Source organism: Rhinatrema bivittatum, chromosome 2 (genome assembly GCF_901001135.1).
Source record: "Rhinatrema bivittatum chromosome 2, aRhiBiv1.1, whole genome shotgun sequence".
Classification (NCBI taxonomy): domain Eukaryota; kingdom Metazoa; phylum Chordata; class Amphibia; order Gymnophiona; family Rhinatrematidae; genus Rhinatrema; species Rhinatrema bivittatum.
Genome location: NC_042616.1, coordinates 248,742,286 through 248,751,459, shown reverse-complemented (window position 1 = coordinate 248,751,459; position 9,174 = coordinate 248,742,286).

Below are 9,174 nucleotides of genomic sequence, written 5' to 3'. Positions count from 1 at the left end.
GGCCAGAAAGATATTAAGCTGCATAGAGAGAGGCATAACTGTAACTAACAAGAAAAAGGAGATGATAATGCCACTGTACAGGTGAGGTCACATCTGCAGTACTGTGTTCAGTTCTGGAGGTTGTATCTAAAAAATGATAGGGAAGAAGATAGAAGCGGTCTGGAGACAAGCAACCAGAATGGTGCAGGATCTAAAAAAAAGTTTCTGTCTCTTGCCATATTCATTATGGATATCCTGAAAACCTGACTGGCTAGGTATGCCCCGAGGACTGGGTTGAGTAGCACTGCCCTAGAGGAGAGATGAGGGAGATATGATACAGACTTTCAAATATCTAAAAGGTATTAGAATGCACAATAGACAAACCTTTTCCAGTGGATAGGAAGTTGTAGAATTAGGAGTCATGTCATAAAACTCCAGGACAGCAGACTGAAGATCATCTGGAAATATTTTTTCACAAAAAGGGTGGTGGAATACCCTCCTAGAGGAAAACAAAAATGGTAATGGAATTCAAAAGAGTGTGGAATAAACACAAAAGATCTCTAGTGGATAGAAATGAAGCACTGGGGTAGCATTTGGTAACTTTTCTGAATGGAAATTACCCAAACGAGTGGCATGTATAACTTTGAACAAAGTAGCTAGCATGAAGCAGCAATTACAATCCTGAACATCTTGCTGGTCAGATTGAATGGATCATTGGAGAGTTAGAGTGTATAGCAGCAAATGGTGAGATTGACATAATTGGCATCACAGAGACTTGGTAGAAGGAGGATAACCAATGGGACAGTGCTATATCAGAGTACAAATTATATCGCAATGATAGGGAGGATCAACTTGGTGGGGGTGTAGCACTTTATGTCCGGGAGGGTATAGAGTCCAACAGGATAAAGATCATACAAGAGACTAAATGCTCAGTAGAATCTATATGGGTAGAAATCCCACACGTGTTGGGTAAAAGTATAGTGATAGGAGTATACTACCATCCACCTGGACAAAATGGTCAGACAGATGATGAAATGCTAAGAGAAATCAGGGAAGCTAACCAATTTGGCAGTGCAATAATAATGGGAGATTTCAATTACCCCAATATTGACTGGGTAAATGTAACATCAGGACATGCTAGAGACATAATGTTCCTGGAGGTAATAAATGACTGCTTCATGGAGCAATTGGTTCAGGAACCAATGAGAGAGGGAGCTATTTTAGATTTAATTCTTATTGGCATGCAGGATTTGGTGAGAGAGGTAATGGTGGTGGGGCCACTTGGCAACAGTGATCATAACATGATCAAATTTAAACTAATAACTGGAAGGGGGACAATAGGTAAATCTGCAGCTCTAACACTAAACTTTCAAAAGGGAAACTTTAATAAAATGAGGAAAATAGGAACAAACTGAAAGGTGCAGCTGCAAAGGTTAAAAGTGTTCAACAGGCATGGACATTGTTTAAAAATACAAAGCTAGAGGCGCAGTCGATATGTATTCCACACATTAAGAAAGGTGGGAGGAAGGCAAAACGATTACAGTCATGGTTAAACGGTGAGGTGAAAGAGGCTATTTTAGTAAAAAAAAAAAATCCTAAAAAAATTGGAAGAAGGATCCATCTGAAGAAAATAGGATACAACATAAGCATTGTCAAGTTAAGTGTAAAATGTTGATAAGACAGGCAAAGAGAGAATTTGAAACGAAGTTGGCCATAGAGGCAAAAACTCAAAATAAAAACTTTTTAAAATATATCCGAAGCAAGAAACCTGTGAGGGAGTCGGTTGGACCATTAGATGACCGAGGGGTTAAAGGGGCTCTTAGGGAAGATAAGGCCATAGCAGAAAGACTAAATTCATTCTTTGCTTCCATGTTTACTAATGAGGATGTTGGGAAGATACCAGTTCCGGAGATGGTTTTCAGGGGTGATGAGTCAGACGAACAGAACAAAATCACTGTGAACCTGGAAGATGTAATAGGCCAGATTGACAAAATAAAGAGTAGCAAATCACCTGGACTAGATGGTATGCATCCTAGGGTACTGAAGGAACTTAAAAATGAAATTTCTGATCTATTTCTTAAAATTTGTAACCTATCATTAAAATCATCCATTGTACTTGAAGACTGGAGGGTGGTCAATGTAACCCCAATATTTAAAAAAGGCTCCAGGGGCGATCAGGGTAACTATAGACCAGTGAGCCTGACTTCAGTGCCGGGAAAAATAGTGGAAACTATTCTCAAGATCAAAATTGTAGAGCATATAGAAAGACATGGTTTAATGGAACACAATCAACATGGATTTACCCAAGGAAAGTCTTGCCTAACAAATCTACTTCATTTATTTGAAGGGATTAATAAACATGTGGATAAAGGTGAACCAATAGATGTAGTGTATTTGGATTTTCAGAAGGCGTTTGACAATGTCCCTTATGAGAGGCTTCTAAGGAAACTAAAAAGTATTGGGCTAGGAGGCGATGTCCTTTCATGGATTACAAACTGGTTAAAAGACAGGAAACAAAGAGTAGGATTAAATGGTCAATTTTCTCAGTGGAAAAGGGTAAACAGTGGACTGCCTCAGGGATCTGTACTTGGACCAGTGCTTTTCAATATATATATAAATGATCTGGAAAGGAATACGATGAATGAGGTTATCAAATTTGCGAATGATACAAAATTATTCAGCGTAGTTAAATCACAAGCGGATTGTGATACATTACAGGAGGACCTTGTAAGACTGGAAGATTGGGCATCCAAATGGCAGATGAAATTTAATGTGGACAAGTGCAAGGTGTTGCATTATAGGGAAAAATAACCTTTGCTGTAGTTACACGATGTTAGGTTCCATATTAGGAGCTACCACCCAGGAAAAAGATCTAGGCATCATAGTGGATAATACTTTAAAATCGTCGCTCAGTGTGCTGTAGCAGTCAAAAAAGCAAACAGAATATTAGGAATTAAAAGGAAGGAAATGGTTAATAAAACGGAAAATGTCATAATGCCTCCATATTGCTCCATAGTGAGACTGCACCTTGAATTCTCTGTACAATTCTGGCCACCATATCTCAAAAAATATATAGTTGCGATGGAGAAGGTACAGAGAAGGGCAACCAAAATGATGAAGGGGATGGAACAGCTCCCCTATGAGGAAAGACTAAAGAGGTTAGGGCTGTTCAGCTTGGAGAAGAGACCGTTGAGGGGGGATATGATAGAGGTCTTTAAGATCATGAGAGGTCTTGAATGAGTAGATGTGAATCGGTTATTTACACTTTCGAATAATAGAAGGACTAGGGGGCATTCCATGAAGTTAGAAAGTAGCACATTTAAGACTAATCAGAGAAAATTCTTTTTCATTCAACACACAATAAAGCTCTGGAATTTGTTGCCAGAGGATCTGGTTAGTGCAGTTAGTGTAGCTGGGTTCAAAAAAGGTTTGGATAAGTTCTTGAAGGAGAAGTCCATTAACGGCTATTAATCAAGTTTACTTAGGGAATAGCCACTGCTATTAATTGCATCAGTAGCATAGGATCTTCTTAGTGTTTGGGTAATTGCCAGGTTCTTGTGGCCTGGTTTAGCCTCTGTTGGAAACAGGATGCTGGGCTTGATGGATCCTTGGTCGACCCAGCATGGCAATTTCTTATGTTCTTATGTTCTTAAACCTGGGGCCCCCCGAGACAATATCTCCCTTGAGGTGGGGGTTGATGCTGTTTGTTATTACTGACCGGGGGAGAGGCACCCGCACGCTCCCAGTGGATTCTCCAAAGGAGGGTATGACACCCTTGTTTCTATAGTTATTAAAGGGGGGCGAGGGAAGAGGTGGGGGGAGGGGAGGGGGAGTGAAACAACGAGCAGAAGTTACACAAAAAAGGGGCAAGCAATTTATAACAAAAACACTTAGATTCCCAAGAAACCGTCCAAAGGTAAATTGGCTAGGGATACATTGCAGTGCTTATATTGATCTTAAGGAGCAGCTGCGAATGGAAGGCCCGGAAAGGATGTGCAGCCTTTCATATTCAGTAGGTGCCAGGTATACTCTCCTTAAAACTAATAGGGATGTCTGAAGGGGTGAAATATATTTCATGGAATGTAGCAGCTTGGGAACTCCAGTAAAGAGGGAAAAAGTCTTGTGCAACATTCACAGGTTAAAAGGCACGGTCATATTTATGCAGGAGACGCATATGAAAGTCAATGCCCATTTAAAACTCAAAAAGAAAGGATTTAATCAGATCTTTACAGCCCAAGGGACGTCCCACAGTAGAGGTGTAGCTGTTCTGATTCACAAATCTGTCTCATTCCAACAAACAAGGACCTTAGCGGATCCTAACGGAAGGTATGTCATTGTAGAGGGACTCAAATTTGGTAAAGCTGTTAACCTAGCAATGGTTTATGGTTCAAATCAATATGATCATCTTCTTTTCTCTGACATTGTGTCCAAATTTATGTCCCTGCCTCGTGCACCAAGCGTAATGGGAGGCGACTTTAACTGGGTAGCTGATCCCACTTTGGATCGATCATCCAACACCCAAGGGAGACCACTAGGCCCCAATAGAGGCATTTGTTTTTTATGCAACTCCTTACAGTTACTAGATTCTTGGCAGATATTAAATCCGGGAGCCAAGGACTTTATGCATCAGGTGGGGGCATCAGACACTTGGTCTAGACTAGATTACATTCTGATTTCTGAATCCCTTTTTCCACAACTCCAGAGCTCTGGCATTGAACCTTTGGTAATCTTAGACCATAGCCCAGTGTCCTGTGTAATGTGTAAGGGGGGGGGGGGGAGTATAGAGACCCAGCGGCGTGGAAAATGCCGGTTTGGTTGGTTCAAGATAATAAATTCCTGGAATTTCTGTCTGAAAAATGGAAGGTATTTTTAATAATGAGATTTAATGAGATCCACCAAAATACTCCAATTTTATTTTGGGAAACCGCTAAAGCGGTATTACGGAGCAATATTATTGAATATTCTATCCGCCGTAAGAAAGACATGGACAGACAAATATTAGCACTGACGGCGAAACTTAGCCAAGCCAAAAGCGCCCTTTTAAAGTCTGCTTCTGGGATTGCACAAACTGATTTTAACTTAATCCGGTCCGAACTTAATGAGGTGCTACATAAACGGGCGACCTCGTCTCTGTTTTCTCTAAAACACCAGCTATATCTGTATGGCAGTAAGTGGGAAGGATGCTGTCAAACCTTATCAGGGGAGAGCGGAAAGCCACATACATCACACAACTTACTGACACATCAGGCAACCAGGTTACCAAGGCAGAAGAAATTAGGGATGTGAATCGTTTTTTGACGATTTAAAATATCGTCCGATATATTTTAAATCGTCAAAAATCGTTAGAAGCGATATTTAATAGGAATTCCCCCGATTTATCGTCAAAAATCGTAAATCGGGGGGAGGGGAAGGGGGAGGGTGGGAAAACCGGCACATTAAAACATCCCTAAAACCCACCCCGACCCTTTAAAATAAATCCCCCACCCTCCCGAACCCCCCCAAAATGTCTTAAATTACCTGGGGTCCAGTGGGGGGGGGGTCCCGTTGTGATCTTCCACTCTCGGGCCACGGGTGCGTTGATAGAAATGGCGCCGGTGCCATTTTGCTTCCTGTCCCCCGACGTCACGAGCGTAGGAGATCGCTCCCGGACCCCCGCTGGACCCCCAGGGACTTTTGGCCAGCTTGGGGGGGCCTCCTGACCCCCACAAGACTTGCCAAAAGTCCAGCGGGGGTCCGGGAACGACCTCCTGCACTCGAATCGTGTTGCCGTACGGCCGGTGCCATTTTGCCGTATGGCAAAAAATGGCGCCGGCCATATGGCCGGCGCCATTTTTCATTACGGCAACACGATTCGAGTGCAGGAGGTCGTTCCCGGACCCCCGCTGGACTTTTGTTTTAGTGTGCCGGTTTTCCCGCCCTCCCCCGATTTACGATTTACACGATATTTTAAAAAACAAAACCGCGATGATCCGATTCCCTCCCCCCCCAGCCGAAATCGATCGTTAAGACGATCGATCACACGATACACATCTCTAGAAGAAATTGCTGCCCAATTACATAAATATTATAAAGTGTTGTATTGTGCAGATTGAAAGGATTCCATGCAGAGAGGGTTTTTTGCAGTCCATCACCTTACCTAGCCTTACCAGTGAGCAGATGTCCCAGCTAAATTGTCCAATGCAGGAAGGGGAAATCCAATTGGTAATCCAGAGCCTTCAGAGACTCAAGGCCCCTGGTCCGGATGGACTTTCTCCTTTCTTTTATAAAACTCTCAATCCGGAGATTTGCACTAGTCTATCGGCCCTGTTCAATACCATGGTACTTCAAGGCAAGATGCCGGATTCCCTGCATATGGCCACTATTATAGTTCTTCCTAAACTGGGTCAGCCCCCAGAGTTCCCCACATCATATCGACCAATTTCCCTGTTAAATGTAGACATCAAAATCTATGCCAAAGTCCTGGCCAATAGACTGGCGGACATCCTACCAGCGTTGGTGTCACCTGGTCAGGCGGGCTTTGTGAAAGGCCGGAGAGCCAGCATAAACATATGAAGATTGGCACAACTGCTGCATCTCTGTCAACAACAGATATTTGCAGACCCGGTGCTGGTGGGATTTGATGCCGAAAAGGCCTTTGACAGGGTGTCGTGGTCCTTTCTCCAACACACCCTGACAAAGATGGGATTTGAAGGCTTTTATTACCAGGCTATACAAGTGCTTTATTCTAATCCTGGGGCACATGTTATGGCGAATGGTTGTCTGTCACAGCCCTTCTCACTAACCAGTGGTACACACCAGGGATGTCCAATGTCACCGCTGCTGTTTATACTCTCCTTGGAACCCCTAGTGCAGAGGATACAGCAGATCCTAGACAGACACACTCAGAGGGCGGGACAGGTGCTGCCTCACACTTTTCTCTTTGCTGATGATATCCTGCTATTTGTTCCGCAAGCACCTACCCTTTTCCCATCCGTCTTGAATGTGTTTGCAGATTTTGGATCCTTCTCGGGTCTTAAACTGTATCTGGATAAATCCGAGGTGTTGGACATCTGGGGACACTTGCAAGCTGAATGGCCGGACATCCCTCTTCGGTGGGTGGGAAATTCTCTTAAATATCTAGGGATTTACATAACGGGGAACCCTGCTCACTGGTATGCCATTAATATCCCCCCAATTCTGGACAAGTTAAAGAAACTGATGCTGAGCTGGATGGAGCTGCCTCTCTCTCTCATGGGCCGGATAGCACTGTTTAAGATGGCGCTGCTCCCTAAACTACTCTGTGTGTTACAAACCCTGCCACTAGTTATTTCCACAACTGATATGCGCAACTTTAATTGAATCTGCACCGCCTTTTTATGGCGCAAACGCAAAGCCCAAGTAGCATTCAGGAAATTGATATGCCCGACTACTCAGGGAGGATGGGGCTTTCCTAATATCACCCTTTATAATATGGCTTGTGCAAACCGCACCATCGGAGACTGGCTCTATGGAAGTGCCTGTTTTTCAGATTTTACATTAGACTGTCATCTGGCGAGCCCTCTCGATTTGAGATATGTGTTCCATGCTACCCCCAAAGAATTACTCTTGGTGAGCTATGGCAGATACGGTTAGCGAGCCATGAGAGTGTGAATACAACTATCATGGAAGTCTTCGCTAATGCTACCCATATGTGAGACTCCTCAATTTCTCCCAGGTCAAGGGGGCCACATATCTCAAAAAATGCAGACCCGGGGCATGGGAACTTTTGCTGACTTTATAGACCCTCAAACCCAAAAAATTTACTCATTTGTGCAATGCCAGGAACAGTTTCGCTGGACACCTCAGGACTTTCTCTTTTATCTGCAGGTGTCGAGTTTAAAAACTTTAGAAATTTGAGGGCAGGCGAGAGAGCAGGCCCCTTTCAAAGACTGTTGCTGATATTCAAGGCGCGGAAACAATCTCTAGCATCTCTCTATAAACTGCTCCAAGAGGCTGTGCCCAGTAGAATACTTGGGGTGTTGCTAGAGCTCTGGAATCGAGACCTAGGTGTCAAGATTGATGCGAATGACCTATTAGAGGCGATCCAATTATTTTACAAAGCTATGCCTACGGCTGCGGGTCGGGAACAGTTTCTTTATATTGTACAGAGTCACAATCTCACCGTTGAGAGCATATCAAATGCATATAGCCTCCAGTCCAGCATGTCCAAAATGTGCTGAAGCATCGGCAACACTAGCACACAGTCTTTGGTCTTGCCCTCAAATACAGGCATTTTGGACAAAAGTGTCTTTTCATGAGACCCGGATGGTGGGGGGACACGCACCCATTACTGCAGGCATGGCCATTCTAGGAGTGGGCGAGGACTGGCGAAAGCGGAATGGACTGCTGGTCTGCAAAGCTGTGGGGCAAGTGAGGAAATGTATACTTACCCATTGGATACAACAAACTATGCCGACAATAGACTCCTGGCACTTTGAGATGTTCATATTGCTACAGTTGGATTATCGCACTTTGCTATCTTCACCCCATCGATCAGGGGCCTTCAGGAGGACTTGGGGTCCTTTTATACAACAATTACCCAAAGAAAGGCAAGAGCAGTTCCAGGACCTCTCCAGTTAAGAGCATCCATGACAATCCTCCTGAGGTACACAAGACGTGACTATATTGTGTGTTATCATTTAAATGATCCTGTATGAGTAACCAGCAGATGCGTAACCTCGATAGTTGGAGAGGGGGGGCATAGGGGAAGGGTAGGAATAGGGGGAGGGGATAGGAGTCTTGGGGTGGAGATCATAACTCATTGACCTACAATGATGTGTGCATATGGTTGTGTTAAGATTGTTTGAATGTTACTCAGCTATGATATGATGTTTATTTGGTTAAACTTAATAAATAGAATGATATAAATAAATAAATAAATAAAGGGGTCACTTTGGTCTTGAGGGCTGTGAAAGGCTTGTGTATGTGTCCTGATTTCAATGCATGGAATTTTGAGAACTTTAGGCCGTCAGGAGGAAATCATTACTTGATACATGCTGATTTAAAACCATTAACTACTAGGAAGAGTCCACCAATGTTTCAGGCTTGTTCAGTGAATGTTGTTCTTTGTGTCATTGTTGTGTGAAAAGCAATAAAAATTATATAAATCTTAAAATCATTAATTAGGTATTAGTTTGAGATGGTCTTGAAGAAAGTTTTAGGGACAGTTGGTTTGGC